The sequence below is a fragment of the Pteronotus mesoamericanus genome, unplaced genomic scaffold (assembly GCF_021234165.1).
Source record: "Pteronotus mesoamericanus isolate MK-2021 breed Mesoamerican mustached bat unplaced genomic scaffold, CSHL_Meso_final contig_291, whole genome shotgun sequence".
NCBI classification, from domain to species: Eukaryota; Metazoa; Chordata; class Mammalia; order Chiroptera; family Mormoopidae; genus Pteronotus; species Pteronotus mesoamericanus.
The window spans coordinates 2,356,547-2,381,415 of NW_026555124.1; the positions used below are offsets into that span (position 1 = coordinate 2,356,547).

The 24,869-nt window shown below is 37.4% G+C and overlaps 1 pseudogene; it reads right to left on the reverse strand.

The window, feature by feature from the left end:
- Nucleotides 1-144: 144 nt before the first annotated feature.
- Nucleotides 145-7,323, reverse strand: LOC129072015 (NEDD8-activating enzyme E1 regulatory subunit-like; annotated as a pseudogene).
- Nucleotides 7,324-24,869: the final 17,546 nt, after the last annotated feature.

Sequence of the window (24,869 nt, forward strand, 5' to 3'; positions counted from 1 at the left end):
CATTTTTTTTAAAATGAGAAACGTGTTGATTAGGGATACAATTTAACAGTTTTCCCTTAACAGAATTTTAAGGGAAATTACATATATGAACACAACCTGAAGGCAATTAAAGTTTCAATTAACACACTACATAGGGTGCTTATTCTACAATTGAAAAGTTGCTTAAGTTTGTGACATGCTACATAAATGTAAGTATTATTAAAAATTACAAAGTGTCTGGTGATTATTTTGATAACCTCTTGAGCAGCAGCTCCTGCTGAGAATGCAGCGACGGTGAGAGGTTCAGCAGCTCCACATCGGCACGATTCAGGACATAGTCATCTCTCGCTGTTGCACAGTCCATATTCTTGAAGGAAGCTGGTGAGACAAGACTTCAATTTTTCTCTATTCCAAAAATATTTTGGAATTTTTCTTGTATCATTTTTGTTCCTTGTCTATTTTTCTAACTCGTTAACTTCTGATGTTCTTTATTACATTTGTTTTGTTCTCCTTTCTTGCATCAGGTAATTAATTTTTGTAGTCTTCTTCATCTTGATAGTTATATACCCCTGAATAGCTACCATGTTCTTTACAAAATCTATTCATAGCCTATAACCTTAAGTAGAACCCCATCTCATTATCTGTATTGTCCATGTTGGAAATAATTCCATCCCTGTTAACCATATTCAAGGCATATTCTGCAGCTAAGGATCAACATGTTACCACTTGAAGAAATGCAGGATTTCTACAGAGTAGTTTTAATTTTATCTCTGAAATGGACTCTTAGGCCTGGACCATAGACTATAGCAATTTGGCAACATGATTCCCCACAGCAGCAGCTTCTTTTGCTTTTTCATGGTAAACATTTTGCAGTTATGTATTTGGCAGAATCTGCAAATCATATCAGGAATTGAGCCTTGAATGGTAAATTTCCTTGACCCTCTTTGCCCACAAATTCCTGTAAGGCACAAGCTAAAATCCAAAATGATGGAGACTGTTTGGTGATATTTACGCAGTGATTGTCATTAAATATATCTTGAGTGCTGTTTGGGATCTGAGTTGTATTTAGTGCTGTGTTCACATTTTTAATAGCTTCTTAAAAATTCTCTTCATCTTCTGGGGCTGCATTTTCGTTCTTTAGAATTCCTTGTCTAATCAAATCTTTGAATTCTCTTTTGTTTATACGTTTTGGGTAGTCATCCATTTGTTTGACTATGCTAAATATTTACAATCCGTGGCGTGTGGCTGTGGTCCTTTTTGTCCATAGGATCCAAATCTTAAAACTGAAAGTGTTCTCTCAGTTCAGGAAAGGGTTTATCCAGTCATAGATCTTATGCATTATCTGGATGAGATTCTATTACTGGGAGTTCTTCTATAATGATCCTCATAGAACCCATTTAGTCCATATGTCCTACAGATCAAAAGAGGGATTTGTGAATTCCAGAGTACATCTGGACATAGCAATGTACTTCCAGGAAGCTGAGTTGCAACTGTAATGGTAAACCTATAGAAAAAATGAAGAATCATCGTCAAGAAGCTTTTCTGGATTCTTAGCCGCCGCTCATACTTCTGCTCCTTGAACAGCTTCCCCGGGTGCGCCCCAGCAGCCGCTGCGGCCGCCGTGCACAAAGCCGATCGCCTGCGGAGTACCGCCACAACCTCCATGAGCGCGCAGGCTCCCTGCACGTTCACTTCTTAAAAATATATTGGAATTTTTCTTATATCATTTTTGTTCCTCGTCTATTTTTCTAACTCGTTAACTTCTGATGTTCTTTATTACATTTGTTTTGTTCTCCTTTCTTGCATCAGGTAATTAATTTTTGTAGTCTTTTTCATTTATAGAAAAATTTGAGGCAATGAATTTTCTTTGAACATTGCTTTAATAGGTACTGTAATAGGTACTGTAGTGTAGCCACATTTTTTTTCTACATATTCTGAAATTTCATTCCAGTTTACATTTTCTCTTTGACCCTAGAATTGAAAGATTTTCCTTCAGGAGGTAGGAAATTTTATTTTCTGATTTTGTTCACAATGTTAGTTTTGTTGCTTGGTGATCACAAAATGTTTGCTTTGCTACTTATATATCTAGAGACAATTGTAGTTTCCATGGTTGCTTAGGATGTGATCTGGGTAAAAGTTCATTGCAAAATAATGCTTACCTTCTTTTTTAATAAAATAGAACTTAATATACAACACATAAATCTGCGTTATTTTTGTCTTCTCTATACCTGGTTTTTCTTTTTCTTTTTTTTTTACACCATTTAATCATGAACTAGAACAGGTAATCTATTATTGCATTTCTATTTTCCTTTGCATGTCCTATGTTTTATATATGTTGACGCTATGGTATTGGTGCACAGAAAATTATAACAATTACATCTTCATTGCAATTTCATCCCTTCAGCATTACAAAAGACCTTTCTTCATCTTATTTATATAATGCCTTTGGCCTGAATTCCTTTTTGTGTGATATTAATACCATGTTATCATCTACCTTTTCTATTTACATTTGCATGGCAGATCTTTGCCTATCCTTTTAATTTTTCTAAATCATTTTGATATATGCATCCTTTCCTTGTTCTACCATAAGTAGAAATGCTGCTAATGTTTTCTCAGAAAGCATAATGATTGTCTATATATAACAGTGGTTTTCAATCAGGGGTGAATTTGCCCTCCAGCGGATATATGGCTACGTCTGGGGACAATTCTGGTTATCATAATCTGGGGGGGTGGGAGGGGGTAGCAGGTTGCTACTGACATCTAGTGGGAATAATCTCAGGATGTTGATAAACATCCTACAGTGTACGGGACAGCCTCCAACCCACACACCCGCCCAAAGAATTTCCAGCCCAAAATGTCAATAGTGATGAGAATGAGAAACCCTGACATACAGAATGGGTCTGCTCTGTGATCCAAATTGAAATCATTTGTATTTTAATATTGATTTTAGAAGACTTATATAATACATTATTTATATTATAAATATATTTGGTCTTAGCTCTGTCACATTATTTTGTTTCCTTGTACTTACTGTGTTTTTAAGTCTTTCACTATGTTGCCTGTTTTCTTTTGCATGTTTATAATTCTCTTATTAAAGAACATGGTTTTTAATTTGTTTTAATGATTACCTTTATCATTATATGTTTATATAATACCTTTGGTCCTCTAATTTTGTGGGTGATAACATAGTAGTTTCCTACTATGCGCAATGAAAAAATATATCATGTTTTCTCCTCCTTGGCATCCTATCCTGTTCCTCCCCAACTTGATTTTGGTCAATAGTGTTAGGTTTCTTAATATTTACCTTTATACTACTAAGTGGTTACATTTCTACCAGTTGATTTATCAGTGGTAGAAAATATTCATTAATTCACAGTTATTATAAATGAACAAATAATCACACATTTTATTTTCAATCTACTTTCCACTCCTAATTTTATTGGTTGTATTATTTTTACAATAATAACCTTGCTACTCAAAGCATAGTCCAGAGACCAGCCGCATTGACATCAGCTGGGAGCTGGTTAGAAAGGTAAAATCTCGGGTCTCATCCAGGAATAATTTTCCTGAATTTGCATTTTAACAAAGAACCTAGGTGATCTAGCTTATAAAATTCACATTTGGTCTGTCACTCTACTGCTCATGTTAGTTTTAGTCTTAGTTCTATGAAATATGTGGAATATTCACTGCCAGTCCTTTTGCTGTGTTTCCTCAAGTTAACTCTTATTTTGTTGAAGTTTATTTTCTAGTAATTTCCTCCAGAAGAGCTCATTGTAAGAATACATGTTACCTTCTTGTAGGTTCAAAACAACTAGTTTACGAGTTTTATACTAGAAGTAAAGTGTAACTAGCTATAACATACTTCATTCATAGTTTCTTAAGTATCTTGTAGATTTAATTGTATTATCTCTGGGGATTGAAGATTCCTGTGGAGAAACTTGAGACCAGCCTGATTTTTAATCCCTTAAATATGACACAATCTTTTTGGTCTAGCAGTTACAGCCCTAGAAATTTGATAGAATGTTCTTGATGTTAACTGAAATTTGTCAAATTTCCAGGCACTAGAGCCCATTCAATAGGTAAATTCATTCTTTCCTTTCAGAAAAACTTTGTCAAATTGTATCCCTCAATAGTTGATTCATTTCATTAGCACTCTTTTCTCTCATTAGGAATCCAAATAAACACAAGGGAGACTCCTTTTCATGTCTTCTAGTTCTCTCATCTTCTTTTTTGATCCTTTTATCTCTTTCTTTATACTTATTTCATTTGTCTTATTTCCATCCTCTGTGCCCTTATCATCACCTCCACAGTGACCCTTGGCCTTATAATACTTTCCATTTTACTTTTTTGCCTGTATTTCATTATTTTTCTTTCACCTCTTCCCTGGGTTACTCCACTTCATTTTTCATTGCTTCTACCACATCACGATTTCTTTCCTGAACACTTGCATTTCTGTATTATGGTTTTTTTAAAGATATGATTTTTAAAAAAGTAACGGCATCACATTATTCACAATTCTCATCTGTTCTAGCAACATTGTTCTGATGGATGTGTTTTTGCCAATAAAGGATGGTACTCTTTTCCTCCTTTACAAACTTTATCTTTTAGAGATGCTCTACGCATTTTGTTTTAATGTTTATATCTGTTTCATATGAGTCGGGGTTTTCTGGAAGAGCTGTTTGTGGGACCACACATAAGCTCTAAGTGTGGAGGAATCAGGTACGGCCCAGGATGGCTAGCTTTCACAAGAACCTCTTCTCCAATAATGCCAGGCTCCTTCCTGTCAGTGTGGTTTATGAGTGTATATCTTCAGGGTACTCCTGCCTCCTTAGGGTTTCTGAACATGGTCAATCTAGAGGAAGGTGGGCTCTGTCTCCTCTCCATTCAGCCCCACCTTGGATCCCCTTTGCAATGAAGGAATTCAGCCGATGTCCCTTAGAAGGTGCTCCTGACTACAGGAGGTATGTTTGTATTGCAGAGTTATGGCACCTAGTGCTGTTTGTTCTCTCTCCTCCACATCCTGCAAAATGGTTACAGTGCAAACACCTTTCCTTTCGGCAGCCCCTGAAAAGATTCTAGTTTGTATTCCAGTTCACTGAAAAGCACCAGCCACGTGTTTGCTTTCCTTTTCTCCATGTTGGTTTTTGAAGGTTTCCAAGAAGACAAAGAATGTGGAGTTTATGAACACATGTTTCTGACAGAATCCTTCCCTTACTGATTTTTAAGAATTCTTTATTATCCTTATTATTAATATGTTATCCTTTTGTATTATTTACCTGGATTTTTTGCATTTTGTTTTTTTGGCATAAATAAAAATTTAATTTTTATACCAAAAAACCTATTTAATTTTCATGTCTCCTTTCTTTGTTTTTATGCTAAAATGGCATTCTCTATCCTGAGATCTAAGTTGGTAACATATCTTACATCTAGTTATTTCTTCTAAATTTACTTTTTACACATAGCTTTTTAATTGACCATCAATGCTCATATATTGTGTAAGGTAAAGAGTTCTAAATTATTTTTTCCCGAACTAATTAATTCTCCAATGCAATTTTTGATTTATTCTTTTCCCATTAAATTAAAATGCTACTTTTAGCTATATAAAGTATTTATACTACGTTTAATTTCTATACTTATATTTTGTTACAATGAAATGTCTATTTCATCTTATAATAGTATCATTGTTATTTTAATTATTGCAGTTTTATAATGTGTTTTAGTGCAACTTTACCATATCACTTCTGTTTTTTCAAAATTAATTATCTTTATATGTTTAGGTTTCTCTCTAAAACATAATTACCAGCTTGCAGGTATTCATTCTCTCTTTATATATTGGTATAAATAATTTCTTCTAATTAATTCATTATTTGACAAAAAATGAGTACTTCCAAGAAAATACAGGTAGCAAGGGGAAAATCAGATTACATTCAAAAAACAAAATCAGGTTTAGTGATTCAAAATTATGTAAATAAGTAAAATCAAGATGGTGAATAGTTTAGAACTACTTCTTCCTTTACCTTCCTCTCTCCATTGTCTTTCATCCAAATCTCATTACTCTTTTGCATTAAAAATCATAATTTGGAGAAAAAATAATGCTTTCTTAATTCTAAAGTAAGAATAATTTTTAATCTCTATATATTCTCCACAACTAGTTACTTAAGTTTTTTAAAATAGTAAATCCTTCTAATACTTTAAATCCCTGAAAAACAAGGGGGAAAATATCTTAAAGGAGAAGTGAGTAGATAATAGAGAACTATGTGAAACACAGATTACCAATATGTTAGATAATATTCAATGCAACATAAGGAATTACTGCCAAATCAACAATAACAACAATCAAAATATTAATAATTAGTATTCATAATGTTTCATTGGCTACCATTTACTGAACACTAGCCTACCCAGCACTGTGGCGTTCATAGAGCATTTCATTTAACTCTTCACAAAACTCAGGAGACAAGTACCTTGATTAGCTCAGATCCATAAAGACGAACAGTGGAGGTTTGGGAGGCCAAGAGTGTGCCTTGGGTTAGCCTGGCATGGATGGGCAGGGAGGATCAAACTCAGACCTGCCTGATCCAAAGCCTATTCACTTAACCACTATGCTTACTTGAGGGAACTGGGCAGGGAAGTGAGTATCTCAGGGAAAGGCTGTCTGAAGAAAATGGCTTCAATATGCAAACTGATCAGTAGGCCATAATGGGGTTTCCCAGCCATTCCCAGAAGCTTACGGCATGTGTGGAGTTGTCATCAGCCACACACTGAACACTGGAAATCCTCCTCTCTACCCCTTCCCTAGCACAGTAGACGTGCTATAGCGAGGCTGGCCACCGTGGCCCTCAGTGTGCTGTTTGTTATAAGGATATTGAAGGTGGGAGCAGCCAACTCACCGGATGAGTAAACAACAGAGAGAGGAGGGCACATGAGACAAGCCACCAGTCATTCATTTGACATTCAAGAGATATTTATTAAAAGTCCACCTTGTGCCAGACACTCTTAGAGCGCTTGGGATTCATCAACAAAACAAACATCCCTGCCCTCTTAGAACTTGCATTTAAGTGAGGGGAGATTTAAAAAACAAACAAACAAACAAACAAAAAACAATGATAAACAGCAAATTCAGTAGATTAGAATGTAATAAATGCTGTGGAGAACGAACAAGAGTAGGGAAGGTGGGAGAGGGGTGGGGAGCAGGCAGCAAGTGTGAGGGGAGGTCCCGTCAAAGCAGCATCCACTGTGGAAAACTCATTAGAATGCCCAGGGTTTCCGGGGTAGTACTAACACCTGCTCTGTTGTAATCTCTTTTCCTGTGACAATTGCTGAAGTCCTTATTGGCATCGACATTATCACGATCATCATCATCAAGATATTATTATTATTATCGACTCATTTATTAAGCAAATATGACATGTCAGAAACTATAAATACAAACCATTTTAAAAACATGATTTAATTTAGTTAGCAAGCATTTTATGGTGTCTTTTCTATTTGCCTTTAATTGGCACTTTTGTATAATATGTTTGGCCCATGACAGCGGGCCATAGTAGGTCCCATGATCCCTCCCTTCATAGTCCTCATGGGACTTTGTACAAGTCTAGGCCCTCGAGCACAGCGTACACGGAGCATAGACACTGGAAACATGTTTGCTGATGACTGAAAAACACATGCAGATTCGTGGAAAAACAGGGCGAGGACCAAAAATGTGGAGGGAGGGATCGAACGCAGGGGCTTGCGTGCACAGTCCCAGGAAAGCTGTGGAAGCAGGGCCGCTGGTACTCAGCAGGAAACAAAAGCAGAAGCCATGCTGACCACCAGTTCTTTGCACTCCCACTTTCCTCCTGTTGCCATTTTCTTTTCTTTTCCTTCTTTCCCCGCCTCCCACCCCTTAGACAGTTCACTTGCCAGGGATGCTGCCTGAACTGCTTCCGAGCAGTCTGTGCTCTCTCGTAATTGATAAATGGAGGTGTTTTCCAATAACCTTATAAATCACAGCATGCAAATGGTTACAGTCGGGATGGGGAAGAGTGAATCTGCTGGGTTAGAAAAGCCATAAGTACCTTGAAAATAAAGAATAACCCTTGCAAAATGACAAAGATAATTTCTTTTAGCGTAATTGCCTGGATAGGTATTAGCCATGAAATTACAGAAGGAAAAAAATAACCAAACACCAACAACAGATATTCCTATTTTATGGGAACAAAAAGGCATGATGTATTCCCAAACAGTTTGTGATCACTAAATTACATAACCTGTTATGTTTTATCCCTAAACAGCTTATTTTTCACTCTGTCTTATCCTGTTTGCTGCTTTGAATTTTCTCAGAAGTAGGTGGAGTAAGATCTTAAATTAATTTTTATTACATAAGAGAAAAAAATCATATGCCAAAGCCAGAGGTCAAAAATATAAAATGGTTTGACTGTGTCTCACTCTGAGATGTAAAGAGTTAATGTTAACTTTTTCAAATATATGACTTCTATAATTGTTGAATCATTATTTTCAATTCAGCACTTCATATTCATAAGAGGGGCTTCTTTAATTTTGTGGGAAGCTTTGCTGAGTATTAAATATTCCCAAGATTCTTTACAGTCAGGAATTGTGGATTTTTGTATACAGCATGCTATTGTTATAATTTAACCTAAAGAAAGCCAAATTAAAACTGATTTACTAAATAGGTTAAGGATAGCATACTTATTCACGATTTCAACCCTATTTCATGCTTAGACAGGCAGATCTTAATTATACACAAAAGAATACAAATGTTATTAGCACGATAATAATTATTTAGAAGATGTCCTCTCTTTTTTAAAAAAATTAAACCAGTATTGTCATCCGTGCAGCTACATTTTTCAACAGAATGACAGCTTTGCTAGTCATAGATATGTTCAAAGTACATATACAATATTCAAAGCTGTACAGCAGACATGTTATCTGCATGAGCTCGGATATGCAGGGCCGGCAACGCACTGCACACTAATCATTATGTCCTACCCACAGTACTACATGCAAATACAATCCTTTGTGACATTTTGTCAAATATTTTGAGGATTCTATACTCCTTATCACACCTCCATCCCCATGTCCTCATCAACAATCAGGCACCCAGAAATCAGTTCCACGAATGGCACGGACTCTAGCTAGTCACCAGCATAACACCATGCCAAATTAGTAACAAGAAAATTGAAGATTTACATATAAGTGGCTAACAGGCAGGGAGGGCACAGGCGAGGCAAACTCAAGTTTACATTCACCGCCTCGCGAGCTATGTATGGCAGAGGCAACCCTGGGAAAAGCAGCCTCACCTTGTATTTGTGGAGCAAGAGATGTAAACATTCCGTCTAGTATCCAGCATATGACATAATAAATAAATCAATTTAAAGGTCCTGCATTTGGAAAACCTATACCATGGGTCAGTACCGATTGTCAATGAGCCCATATATGATCAGACTGAGAAAATGTAGAAATGTTTCAGGGCTAGAGAATTGGCTACAGTACAAGCAATGCATTTTTGAACATTGATTTGCCAGAAGAGTATCTGTTGTCTGTTGCTCCAGGCTGGCATTTTTAATTATTTCTGGGACAAATGGATCAGTGATACACAGAAAATCTGTAGGGCTTCTTGTCAAATTAATAAAATAATAATGAAAGTAGTCATCTCAGACTGCAAACTGTCAAAAATCCTTGAGAGATCTATAGTTATCTACATGGTTAAACAAACTAAAAGGCTGCTGCATGCTATTTTAAATCCTAAATGCGGTGACATAAAATAGACTGTGTAGTGTCCATTGTATACAATGACACCTACTGTGACAAAGCCCGACTATGTTTAATGACCTTTTTAAATCTTATACCTAGAGTCCATAAAAGCATTGTAATTCAGTTGTAAAACACACTTTAATAATCAAAATGCAGCTGTTAAAATAGCATTGCTCATAATTCTAACTTGAGGCAATTTTTTTTTTTTGTTTTTAATGCAGAAGAGCAGACCACAGTTTAAAATTCCTATGAGGTCACTATTGGCCATTACAGTGTTTTTTTGCAACTTAATAATAGATGTTTTAAAGTTTAAGTGCAGCCTCAGGCACTCATAAGCATTTATTACAAATCGCTGGTTGCCTCCCTTATGCAGAGAGGAATAACATTTACATACAGTAGCACGGATTAATAAGATAAAAAATTTGAAAAAGCCGTCAGTCAGGGAGTGAAACTGGTGCTAATAAAGCCCACTATATTCTTCGGAAATATCAAGCCGTCTGTTCCAATATTTTGCCATTCCCCATGAGGTATACAAATCCAAATCAGATAAGTCTCAAGCAATGCCAAAGACATGCTGCTCGGCTCTCCAGTGGCACCCGACTGAATCTTTTATTTATCTTCAGAGCAATTGTACATTCTAGTATACTAAAGACTGAAATAAACTGAACATCACTCATCAGAAAGTTTCATAAAACGGGGCCCTCTCCTTCCTTGTTTGCTAAGCCATGATTAGTGAGAAAAATGCACTGCAAAGTATGTATCATGGTAAGGAAATATAATAGTAGGCATGGGACCTCTGTAAGCAAGGGCTAGTTAAATAGAACCACATCTTGCTGGAGTTTAAAATGATGCTCACATGAAATCAGACCTAGAGGAGGGAAAATTGCTTTAGGAAAGGGAGTCCACGAGCCTTGCCCATCCTCCGTTTTGGTGTGGCTCAAACCCAAAGGTGCAGGGGAAAGTGAAAGCAAAATAGCACACATAATTTCACACGATGATTAAACTGCAAAGATCCTTGTTATAACAAATCACTGTGTCACTCTCCCAAACTGCAGCATAACAAAACTGCACATAAAATCATTTCTGCCCCTCAGAACACTGCTAATTAAAAAGTACAACCGTTAGTGTTCTGATTGGGGATGAGGCTGCCCGTTATTTCCAGCCCAAGTGAACATTGATAAAAGAAATTTATTTATTTATACGTAATTATTATTGTTACCCCACTGAACAGTGCTGGGGATTTAGAGAAATGAGACACCGTGGTTCTAATTTTTCTTCAAGAAGTCTGCCATATTAACTCCATTGAATAATTACTGAAAAGTAATACACTCGTGTAATATTACCTTATGCAAAATTGCATTAATCAAAAAGTGAGCCTGCCGCAATCAAGTAATTTGGGGGTGGGGAAGGCATACATGCATAGCATATTTTCCTCAGGACTTATTTTCCTTACAACAGGGTATTAACTAATAGTTTTGTAGCAATGATCCCACGAAAAAAGGAAGTAAATCAGAGGGCAAAAAATACAGCCCTGCTCTTACATAGAGAAGGCCACATAAATGGCAAAGGAATGGCCAGTTACTATCTTGACAGCCTGTTCCATTGCTCCAACTCTGTGCACAATAAAATAAATCCCGCTTGACCTCTCCAAGGAGACAGACCATTGTTCCCCACACGAAGAAGTAAATGTAGATGCTTAATTACACCCAGGCAGCTTTATAGAACATGGGGCTTATGATACAAAATGAACAGTTTCCTGTTGTGGTAGGCTTTCTTCGGAAATTAAGGAAAAGGGAAAAAAATGTATACGTGGGGCCGATCATTCCAGGTGTGCATGAAACGTGGCAAATTAGTAAAGGTTCTTGTGCATACATAATGTCTCATAAATACCGGAGTCCTAACAGCACTAATGCAAGTGCAATCATTTTTATAGCCTTTTGTCTTGTAAGTTTTGCAGAGAAGAGTAGAAGGTGCCTCTCAGATTAGAGTCTAGCCCTGCGTGATCACAGGGGACCAAACAGCATTCATTAGAAATATGCATTTCATTTCTTTATTTTTAAGAGGCCTGTGGCAGGGTTGCAGGCTGGGCTGCTGGTTATGTTGTTGTTGTATGGGTGGTTGTTTTTGTTGTATTCTTCTCAGTGGCCGTGGCTGTGCAGTGTGGTTTCTTCCAGCGGCCTCTCCCAGGCTAGCTGTGAATAGTGCCCATTTTGAGATTAGGAGATTAGGTTATTCATCACTGGAGATGCTCCCTGCTGTGCCGCTACTATCAGAGCGCAGCCAAATCAAAACATCTCTGGAAGGCATTTCAGAATAATTGAATGCATCATAATTTCCCTATTAATACATATCTCATATTACAGATTATGCATGAAATGTTCACATTATCTGTTACTTTTTGTTAACGTCTTGCTCCTTGCCAGTAAATTTAATACACAGAGTGAATCAGCATGCTATGATGAAGGGATAGGTTACTGATAGCCATTTTTTTTTTCAGGATTCAGTAGAAAATTAAAGTAAATCGATCATTTTATAGCCCCACTGGAATGGTTACAAGGGCATGTTGCTAAGCAAATGGTAATTTAAATGTACTGTGTAATTTTTCTATGCAATTTACTCGAGGCAGATTTTATTTTTCAGTTAATATCAGATGCTCTTTATCTGTTAGTGCATGATGTATCTGTGATACACAAGTTATTAATCTATGTTTTAATCAAATGTTGCAGCTTGACAACTGGTCATGTAGGTGCTATAAGAGTGTAATCCTGTACCTTGAACAGTATGACTATTATTAATACCTGAAAAAAGATGATTACTTCAATACTCACTTGTATAAAAAGCATGCACTCAATTCTAACAAAAAGTAATCAAAGTAAATCCTAATGAAATCAAATAAAAATGTCCACATCTCATAACAAAAAGGGATATTCAGTGTTTTCAAATTGATTGTACATTTGCATTTCATGAAAGTTATCTGGCCACAGAAGATGTTCTTCTTTAATATTTTATGATTTTGACAATGTTTTTAATGTAACGTGGAAGGGTATGACTGGAAATGTCATAAACATTTTAGGACGATTACATGGTATCCATGGTAAAAACCGGTCTTCTTGGGAATATTCAAATAGCAAATAATCATTTTTCTTTTTCTTTAAGAGAAAAGCACTTACCCTGTATATCATGGTAGTTTTAATTTTATAGTGACTCAAAAGTTTCATATTTTAAGATAAACAAGAATACATAAAAGAATCTCTGATGACACCCATCATTTTTGTGAAATTAAAAAAGGAAGAGAAGGAAGGCCCCATTTACCCTTCAGGTTGCTAAAGTAAAGGCAAGACCCTCCTGCTGCTGGTGTACAAAATGTATTATTGTCATTAATGAAAAAGTTAATGGGCCATTTTCTTATATATCAATTTACATTTTACAATTTGAGTATACAAATGATATGTACAACAGAGAGCTGATTATTTTTGCTCAAGGAAATAGTTTTAATGTGTTTTTATGGACATCAAATGTTGTGAATAATGATGCATCCACAGAATGCAAATAGGATGACAGCTCTTGGGCTGTGATCAACAGTCCTTGGATAAAAGGTCTGCTGGGACAGTAATGTTCTGTGGAGGCCCTGAACAGTAAAAAATGGGAAACAAGGAGGACACCAGGATATTTGAAAGGTATATCAGCAGATGGGATTTGAAGCATGTCACTCTCATACAGACATTGGATAATATTCCCAGTATTAAGAGAAAAATGTGTTTAAAAGAGAATGTGTCTGTGTAGCAGTGAACTGCAGAAAGAAAGCTATTGCTGATTCTGGTTGATGAAATCAATTTCCTGAAATTAGATATGGCCCACCATATAAGAGCTGAATTTTAATAACACATTTATACAATCCCAAGTCGCCTTTGGTTTACTAACTTCTATGTATGGGGATGACTTTTTCTCACCACTTAAAGGCAGTCACTGCTACAAACAAAGAGCAATGTCTCCAGGAATACTACACAACAGGGTTCTTTGGAGGAGATGGGGGAAAAAATTTCTTGATTTGACATAAACCTATTCCCTTCTCCAAGAGGCATGGAATAATATCATATCTGCTGTGACCAGAAGTGCAGTCCCAAAACAGCACCCATTCCTTCTTTTGGTCATTGGAATTTGTGGACAGGTGCCATCTGTACCTTACAGCCATAAATTCTATCCCAATACACCCTTACTTGTAAAGATAACTGAGTATCTTGGTGAGTAGCCAAAGCCACATGTGCCTACCCACCCACTGTCCCAGAACTGACCTAATCAATTTCTACCTGGTTGCAACATAGTCCTGTACACACACACACACACACACACACACACACACACACACACACACAGAAGCTGCAGGCTATGCCGGCAGAATGCCAAGACATCTGGATGGAAATGAAAATTTCAGTCAATCATTCATTTCCCCTTTTCATCTGCATATTTGGGAAAGAGGACTCAGTAACTTTTTCCCATCAATGAGAATTCTCATTTAAAAAAAAAGACACACACACACACACACTTTTAAACAAGAAAAATAGAAGTGAGACTGAGTTACCTGCTTTATTAAGAAAATAAGCAACTCTGGGTGATAACTTCTTAGGTAGTTAAATATGAGTTAATTTGAAAGAAATGCTTGTACGTCCATGTAAATACAAAACAAAGTATCAAAATGTTTCCTGAAAATTTCTTAACCTGCTTCTTATGATTTTGAAAGAGAAAGGAGTCACAAACAGAAGCAAGCATGACCCGAATATAGCACCCATGATAAGCTTCATAGGGAAAATTTAAATAAAATGGGAAAAATTCTATACCACTTACATTTTTATTAAAAAAAACAGGGATTTCCCAAATCATCAACAACGTGACAAAACTAGAAAGTATATTATGTCTTCCGTATATAATAAGAGACAGATGAATGTAAAGAAATACCTACCCACATGTGAATATAAATAAGAAACATAATGGAGATGGACAAATTGCTCTTCGGGGTGAAATATAGTGATGGAAGTAGAAATGTATTGCTCTGGGATTCCAGGATTATCAAATCTTTATTTTTCATTTTTTTAACAACACAAGAATTGACAAATTGGCAAAGCCTCTGTTCCAAGATTACTTTCTTATATACTTTTTTTTACCACCTCTTTCTCTGCACCCAAAAAGCTCATCTTTGAGTGTTGCTTTTTAGCCAATGATGATCAAAGTTTCTGCACTGCCTCCATCAACATTGGCTAGACAAGTGCACAATATAAAAACAACCACAATCACCATGAAAATGAACCCACCATTGAAACTTCCTTCCCCCACAACAGGGACAGTTATAAATCTCAGGAAATGGGGACCCATATGCCTGTATTGAAACCTAGATAACTAGAATTATTTGAAATTAGAAACACTGAGCATAAAAATAATTAAATTTGGAAAGGCTCCTAGAGAATGATGTAAGCTCCCAACGGTACTTCAAAGAGAGCGTCCTTCCCACCCACCTCCGTCCAAAACAGAGTTGCTTCTTTAATTTCTTCCTCTGGTCTGGAAATCAACATGCTTTCACCCTCTTATATTCGAATTTATTGTCTCTGCCAAAATCCAGCATCGATGCCTTGAGGTGCACGTAGGAAATGAAATGGGTTGGGTCTGCCATCTTTAACCATTCTTCTATGCATGAATAAAAACTTAAGAGAGTTAATTGACCTCATATGCCTATAAGCTAATCGTAAATAAAATTGTTCTCTTCTAAAAAAAAAACTATGTGTATAGTTGATTTTTCTTTAGATATATGCATATATATATGTTTTTTTTTTAAATCCTGATATGTAAACATAGGGGTTTTCTTAAAATTTTTATTACACTGCAACAGGTCATTTAGTTAGTGAATTTTTATTTTTGTTATATAGCTTAAAACTGAATTAGTTTTAGTATAGTTGAGAATACTATTTTAGTATAATTTAAAATTTATCAAGTTTATTTCCTTCACCTGATTATCTAAGAAATCAAAAGTGCCAGTGGATCTGAGCATTTTGTCAAAATTGAAAGCAGAGTATATATCATTTGAATTTCAGCAAAAGCTGCGTTTCACCTTTTCAGTCTAGATCTAAAAATTTCACTCTTTTTTTTACAAAGAAAGTGGACGTGCTCATCTTCCATGGAATCAGGTATAACTTAAAAAAAATCCAACACTTGAAAGAGTTTTACTCAGAAAGCCAGAAAACGGTGAGGTAGCTGGTTCCAGTCCCTAACCGAGTCACCATTTTACAGAAGCATTTAATGTCCTTTTTTTCCCCATAAACAATGTTACAAAATTTGCAGAATCAAAAAATTGTTAATGCCACCTATTATCCCAACCCTACAAAAATAACCAATATTATTTATTTCACAACATCATCCAGTTCCTAACCATACATACATTTTCCGTATTGTAGATAGCATGGGCATTATACTTTTCTACCTAACACTATGGATTAGGCATTCTTCTTGCTTATCGTAGCTGAATGATCTTTGAGAAGACTACCTTTTTAAATAAATGAATAATTTTTCTACCAGAGGCAGTACCACCACTTTGTTTTTTTAGAGAGGAAGCTTTTATACTCTGATAGAAAATAAAGAAGTCATATGAAAGCTTAATGTCCTTTGCACTGATGTCAGTACCCTGATTGGCCAGCCTTCCTTCTTACTTAACAAAAAACAGAGTGTCCTAGCTTGGGAGCCAACGCTTTGATTTCACTCATACTCTCAAACTGTAAGAGAACTTAACCAACCATGATCACTGAAAAGTAGCGGGTTGCAGTGACACCTGTCTCTATCTAAGGGACAGAACTTCCCTCCACAAAAGGCTTCTCCAACAAAGCAATCACTTCCAAATTCCAAACTCTCTGTTTGGAGCTGTTCTCCAGGGCACAGGAGCAGTTCAGCAGCTAGGGCAGTTTGTGATTCTGTAGCCAAATGAAAAATACTTAGAAAACATCTCACAAAAATGGACCAAATCAATAAAGCAAATAAACACTTCTCTTCAGCACTCAGCAGGTATAGCCTTATTTTCCCACCATTCTACAGTGTATCAGCAATCTATCTTGAAAAATAAAAAGAATATTTTACCACAAATTGACTGCATTTAATAAAATGCAAGCTCTCCTGCCTAGACAGAGAAAATCTGAAATCAATAGTCAAATTCCCCATCTTCTTTTAAGCGAGAGAAACTCATATATAACTTCATTGTTGCCCCATGAATTATCCCATGGTTCTTCACGTTGTGGCAAGAACCCTGACAATTCTTCACTTTTCAGGTAAAGAAGAAAGACAAAGCACAGGAAATAAACCAACAAATGACTGCCTCCTTTGGCAAATAGATGAATTAAAAAGAAAAATAATTTTCCTGTTAAGAATATATTCAGGACCCCAATGCTAGAAATGTATTGTTAAAAAGCAACTATCATTTTTTAAATGAAGAGGATTTCCTCTCAAATGAATTTTTGTAGCACTTTTTCAAAAACAAAAACAAAGCACTCTACAAGTGTTGAATTAGTTAAAGGAAAAAAAAAAAAAAGGACTAAGTTTAATATGGTGCTTCCGCCACCGTGGTGGAGTACTTTCAAAGTGGCACCAAGATGGACGCTTGGGCAAACACAACCTGTGGGCAACGTTTTATGATTCCACCCACTATGGCGACGCCTCTGCCAAGTCAGCTTGGGAAGGTTACCCCTGAAGGCCAGAGTTTCCTGGCCTTCTCGGTGGATGGGAATTTGCATGTGAAGAAAGGTCCCAGGGCAAAATCTGTAGCACTTCGGTGCCCCCTTGTGTCCAATTTGGCACCAGCACGAACTACACCAGGTCTGTGTAGAGAGTGGAGCAGGGATTCCTTAAATCCCACAAGCGTGCGGGGTGTGGTGGGGAAGAATTGACGTTTTCTACCTCTGTGTCTGTGAAAAAGTCAGTTGCTGGTGCAATGAGAGATTTCCACGCCGCTGCTTTCTCACACCCTTCAGATATACTCCACCTGAACCTCTTGGCTGAATTTCATCTGGAGATAAACCAGAAGAACAGTTTTGCATCTCTGGCTCCCAGACCTCCATCAACAAGGAAAATCATTTTTGATTGAAAAGTGTTAGGTTCTTATTACCAAGATATAGAAAAATTAGAGATAGTATTTAAAGTCTCTTTGATAGAATCTTACTTGGCCTCGAATCTCTCCCAAATTTTGAGTCTTGCCAGATTATTTTATACATTTTCATGACAGAAACTATTTTATTCCCCGCCATGATTCTTTTTTTTCCTACATGTAAAATGACTGTGTAAAATTGGGTCACCGATGGATGCAAGAATGTAACTACATTTATCAGCTCCATTCTCATTCACCTACATACACCTCAAAGCATTAAAAACCAATTCTACATGTAATAAAGCTTGGAAATTTTTCAAATTCAATGTTGGGTTAAGGGCAAAGGACAATTTCCCCCATCAATACAAATTTGCTTGTGATGTTTATCTCTGTAGATGGCTTGACTGCAGATCCAGAATTGGATTGCAGTTCTGTCTACAAGAATTACCAGGGAACAAACTACTCCTTCTCAGCACATTTATTCACACTGCTCAGAAGACATTCCAAAGTGGCGGCTACATGCTTTCTTTGAAAGCACCGTTGGGGGCTTCAAACTTCATATTGTATCAAAGCATGGGAGGATAATGGAACCAGTGATAAATCAGAGAAACAAAAGGCAGGGAAAGTGAAGCAGGGTGAAGGGAAGCACATGAATGAAAAAAGGAGAGAGAAGAAAGTGAAGCAGGCCACAGATATTGGTGAGAAAGGCTTGTTCTGTCTGAAGTGGAAACAGAGTACACTTGTGACTTCCTCTTTGCTCTTCTTATGGAAATCATTAGAAATTCCTGTAGGAATTATGAGAAGGCACTTATGGCTGCCTTGCAGTTTTTGTAACACAGTAGGTCTCATGGATGATGGACAGCCTTCTGTTTACCTTCAAGGGCAGGTAGGCTCCGGGGGTCCCACCAGTACTGATGCTCTGTGAATCCCTCCTGTGAATTCCCCTTAAAGGATGAAGAGGAAAATCCTTTAGTGATGCTTTGGGATAGTAAATTACTCTTGAATAGTGCTTCCCTTAAACATTTTCATGAAAGGAAGGAAGGAAGGAAGAAAAAAAGAAAGAAAAAACTATAGATTGAGCAATAATTTTTCTTCTCTGATAGTAATCACAGACTCCTTCATACCTTGCAACAAACAGATTATATGATTTCCATCATCCTCTGCTGTCAACAGTTCATTTGCTTGGCATGCTTTTCCTTTGGTCCGAATGGTTTGAACCTCTGTGTCCCATACCCCTTCTTTTTACTTAAAAAGACTCACCCTAGGAGGATTTCAAGTTTCTGGGGGAATAGTAACTGCCACAATAGGAAATGAATCTGTCACCATGACCTCTATCATGGTACTTTTCAGCTCAGGATTTGTCACCTTTTCTTGACCAGTGCTGTGCCTAGAATACTTGCAAGGTAAAGTCAAAAGTAATATGTTCTGCTCTTAGTGAAGCACAAATGTTTGGGAGTGATTTTCTTGACTGCATACATAAACGAGGGTAGTTTCAAGGTTATTCATGAAGTAAAAAGCCTGCAAATTGCATTCCAAGTGTTTGGCAAGATGGGAGAGAAAGATGTGGAATTTATATTTGGTGCTAGGACTCAATGCCTATCCTCTTGACCAGGAGACACACTCAGGAAGTGTGCCAGGTAGATTATTAACCAGAAGAGTTAATCTATTTTTTCCTATAAAAAGGACTTTCAGCATGAAGTTGGCCTGGGACAGAGAGAGTGATCCTTAGTGACCTGCACCCCAGATGGAGAAGACAAGAAATACTCCAAGTGTCTAGGTTTAAATATTTTAAGTTGGAGAACCTGCTAATGGTACCACTCACATTCTGCCTAGTAACATCTTCCCCCAGGCTGTCTCATAGCTTATTCCCTTATTTTATTCAGTTCAAAAGCTGCCTCTAGAGAGGCACTTCCTATTCACTTTATCTAAAAGAACAATCCCAACCAGACACTCTCAATCCCTATACTCTGCTTTTTTTTTCCTCCATAGCATTTACTAACACTTGGCACTACCATACTTGCTTATTACAATCTCATCCAATGAAACTTAAACTCCACCATGGTTTTGTCCATCGTTGTATCTCTAATGCACAGAAGAGTAGCTGCACAGTAAGAACTCAGTGGAATAGCCAATTGAACAAACTTTGGGTACCTCCAAGTGAGTGTTCCTACATGTAAACATACCTTTTTAAAAAACGTGGAGAATCTCTGCTATAATCAGCTATCACATTCTTCTCCAATTTGGAAAGGATATACACCCACACCAGAAATACTCAAAGCCTCAGAGTTAACATAGCACAGTGTTTTGATTTATGGCTCTCAAACTTGATTTTGCATGTGAATCACCAAGAGAGCTTGTTGAAAATCAGATATCTATCCTCTACCCACAGAGATTCTAATTCAGTAAGTAGGTGCCTGAGAATATGAATTTCTAACAATTTCCCAGATGACGTTGATACTGCTGTTTTGGGGACCATGGTTAAACATCGCTTACTCTCTAACATTCGCCAGTCATGGCAGCGGAGATAGTTAAGTGCCTTTGAAGAAATTAAAACACAAGCGTATTAGGGAGTACAGTGTAAATTTTCCCTGCATTTCTGAAATAAAAAGGGCACTGTTTAGAAATGGCTTGCTTACTGTGGGCTGACTTGGCATGGACCGAGAGTTCCTCTCTCCTAAGTCATTAAGGGTACTTGAGTACAAAGGGTTGAGGAGAACTGATATAAGCCATGTAGAGTGAAGATAGAAGTGTCATGAGTGCAACCAGTTCTTGAATGTAGTGACTCTCTCAAGAGTTGATTCAGAAGGAAATACCAGAGCCTGGTCTGTGGGGGAGCAGGGTGGAGAGGCCCTCCATTAGGCTAACGACAACGTTGGAGTGGTCACAGGAAGCACAGTTAGCCTGGCAGTTAGTGGCAGGCAGCCAGGGGGCTCGGGGTTGCCAGAGCTCACCACACAGAGTGTGGCTGTATCATCACGCTATCAGTTATCTGGGTCAGCCATCTGTGGGGTCTGTTGCTTTTAAATGGTTCTCTAGAGCTTTTGGTTTTCATTTCTCTTTTATACCAATGAAAGAAAAGAATTGAATATAATTTAATTTCATAAAAAGGTAGATTCTATGTTATTCGTATGACCGTTACTTACATTCCATTGCATAACCATTGTGATACACGCCAGTCAAGACCGATACAGGGCAAAATGACCACTAAAATCCAGGGCCACGTGTCCTCTTTTGGTCTAACTGTCAAAGAAATGAAACCCAGCCTTTCTGTATTAGTTTACTCAGAATACATTTCCCAAATATACAGTGTATATGATGGGCACATAAACTGGATAAAAGCAGCAGGTGAGCAAGGGAAAGAAAATTTCAATGCTTTTCGTAGGTGTTAGGTTTTTAGCAAGTGATAAGGTTAATTCATTGTGTACACATAAAAGAAAAATTTGGCTCTATGTATTACTATAAATCTTTCAAATGCCAAAGATTCTTTTCTTTACCATTAATATTTTCTTAAGAGCCAATCCAGAAAACAGTATGTGGGATCAGTCTGATACTTACAACAATAAGACCTCTCCTTAGTGAGTCTACTTGAGCTGCTTTTTCATCGCTGCAGTAACTCGCTCTCCACCTCCATTTCCCTAATATTCTTTCTATACTCTCCCCCCAAATAAAAGCAAGGCATATCTTTCATGGAGACAGACACCTACCTGTCTCTCCCTTCCATTCTAAAAGTGCTACTTAGATTTAGTTGAGATTTGATTTGATTTGAAGCTGTCCTCATACACACACTATTTTCTACCCAAAATCCTTCTAGCAGCAAGCCTTCCTCCCATTCTGAAACTTTATTTATTTCTGTTATCCTAGATGTATGTGCCAATCAGTTTAGCTTCTGCCAATTCTTGCTTATTAATAATGCTAACAAAAAAATTGAAATTCTACCAGATTTTAATCTCTTTTTCATGCCTCAATAATGAGTCGTAAAAGAGATGAATTCTGATATTGTCTCAGCAACTCAAAGGACTAGGTATGATCAGAAATTTGACTGGCTTTTGCCTACCTTGCACGAACTCAGGAGGGCTATTCGTACTGCTAACTGCCACTGTATATGTGCAGATAATTTGCATTTTCATTGTTCTTTATTTTATGTTATTAGTTATTCATGAGATGAATATCGCATTCAACAACTAATCTATAAAGCTTTTGCTTTAAATAACAATGTGCCGTTTTTGTTGTAGGAGGTGGGAGGATGGATGGCCCATTTAGAAGTCTTGTACAAAGAATTGAAAAATGAATGACATGTGGGCTCTTCCTTGCCATATGTAAAATAGGGATCTCAAAGAGAGCGGCATTAGAGTTGGAAGAAACAGACTGTACTACATAGGTTTGTACATATAAGGGCCATATTAGCCAGCTGGACCTACTGAGAAAGGTCCCTCACCAGCCAGCCAAAGGAAAGAGAAGGTCAGGTTTAACCATACTATGTAATGAACCTGTAAATGACTAATTATTCCTCTCACCAAACAGCACAATCTGCACGTGAGGCAAAAACCAACACAGAAAGCATCTGAACTCATTTTTTTTTCATACACAACTTGGATATAATCCAAGTTTCATACACATTGCTTTCTACTTTTCCCAATAAAGGCTCATGTCTATATTATCACAAATTGAAAAGAAAAAAAATGCAAAGATTCTATTTTCTTTCTTGGTTTCAGGAAAGAGGACATTAATTCTGTGAAAACCATTCAGATTTGAATGTGAGGTCCCAGCTGTGTGAGGGATTCTGCAAATGTGTGCAGACACCGTGGATGTACATTTAGCTGGCATCCTTACCGATCTCAATGTGAATGTTGATATAGATAACCCCTAGATAAGTTAGTTTTAAAAGTAGATCAATGATTCTATTTACCAAGAGGGCAGCATAGGGCCTTTACTCAAAGGATTTCACTGGAATCCCACAGTGGTTACCTAAGTAGGGACTGCTTCACCTTGGAGGCAGTGAATTGCTAGGTCTTGACTTGCTTAGGAAGGAGGTAACTATCTCTCTTAGGGAATAAAAAATCCATAAGGAGAACTGGTTTTTTTTTTCAATAATACAACTTTGAAACTCAAAAATCCTGATAGAAAGATACTGGTGATAGAAATATTGTGACCTAATACAATGGATAAAATAGCAATCTAAGATTTTTGAAGAAAGGGAATACATCTTTTTCATCCTTTCATCTCTCCCAGTATTTGATACTTGGTAAATGTTGAAGAACAATAATGATGACAACTGACATTTGTGGAACTTCCTATGTGCCAGGTACAGTTCTATGTACATCACAGTTTCAATTCATGTTATCCTCAAAAAAAAAATCCTGTCAGTGAGTTAATGTCATCATCCCCATTTTATAGATGAGGGAACAGAAGCACAGGGAGTTTATGACACTTAACCAAGGTCACACAGCTAATAGATGGCAGAATGGGACCCAGATTCAGGGGGTCTCACTCCAGAGGCCAACCTCTGAAGTTTTATGCTAAACTGAATTTTGTTATTCAACACAACAGTAGCACAATAGAATTGTCGAATTTTATTGGGAAGTTGAACTCATGCAGTTTCAGAGTGAAAAGAGAAAAACTTAAAAATCACACCTAAGATCTACAAATACCAAAAAAATCACACACACATTGGAATTCACAGTGAATATATATATATATGTGTGTGTGTGTGTATATATATATATATATATGGCTCATTATAACAACTATTAGTTTAAAATGACAGTCCCACTCTGGCCAGGTGGCTCAGTTAGTTGGAGCATTGTCCCATACATCCAAAGGTTGTGGGTTTGATTCCCAGTCAGGGCACATACATAGGTTGCGGGTCCAATTCCCTGTGGAAGTGCATATGGGAAGCAACTGATCAATGTTTCTCTCTCATATTGATGTTTCTCTCTCTTTCTCCCTTCCTCTCACTCTAAAATCAATAAACATATCCTAGGGAAAGGATTTAAAAAATGACTGATAGTCCCTGAGAAAATTTAATTCTTCAAAACTTTAGAATCTATTTGGCCAATAAGTTACTTGGCCACAATTCTAGACACTTCTCAATTGCAAATACATAGCCAGTTGAGGAAAAGATTGTGAAAATGTGGTGTTCCTTTTGTCTACTCCTTTGCCCTTCCTTCCAGTATCTAACACTTCCGCCCTTCCCAAGCCCAGCTGTCCCCCTCTGGCTTGCATTCTATGGGCAGCACACTTTTTTCCACCACACAAGGACACTTCCATAGCATGTGCCCCATCCCCCAAACACTCTGAACTTTTGTAAATGATGTTTTTAGCTCTGAAACACTTTTTTTTCAAATAAAATTTAATTGAACGTCTCAAGTCTCAAACTTCAAACCTATGAATAAAATTATAGAGGGCCTGGTGCCTCTTGGCTGAGCCCTTTCCCCACCTCTAGCACACAAAGTGCCTGAGAGCCTGAACAGATCCTAAGTCGCTGCTTAGACCCAAATAAATCCCCAATTTGGTGGTGGATGTTTGACCATGGCATCTACATTGTTATTTGAGGCATGTCCCAAGGAAGGGTCTACACATGGTTGACTTCAACCCAGAAAGTTCAGTCCTCCCTTAATCCTGCTTTCCTGGCCCCTCAGCTGGGCCTTTTGTATTGATACACAGTTTACTCACGAAGGGGGCCAAATGAAGACAATAAGGGACTCTCCACCCTGCAGAAGGAGGGCATCTTTGTTCTCTGACATCAGCTCCTTAGCTTCCTTTCTGCTATTCCTGCTACTCCTCAAGCTGTTAGAGCTCTGCCTATAATTTGGCTGTCACGTCTCCTTTTGAAAGGCCTCATTCCCATTAAAAAAAAAATGTTGCGTCTTCCATACAGGTTCCACTGCATGAGCAACAGTAACCTTCCAAGCCCGGCCTCTCAGTAAGCCTACTCTTCCTCCCTGATGCCCTGTTGAGCTCAAAGACCCAGGCCAGGGCAGTGAGGAGGAAACCAGAAGGGTCCTTCCCAGGAGTAACAGGAGAA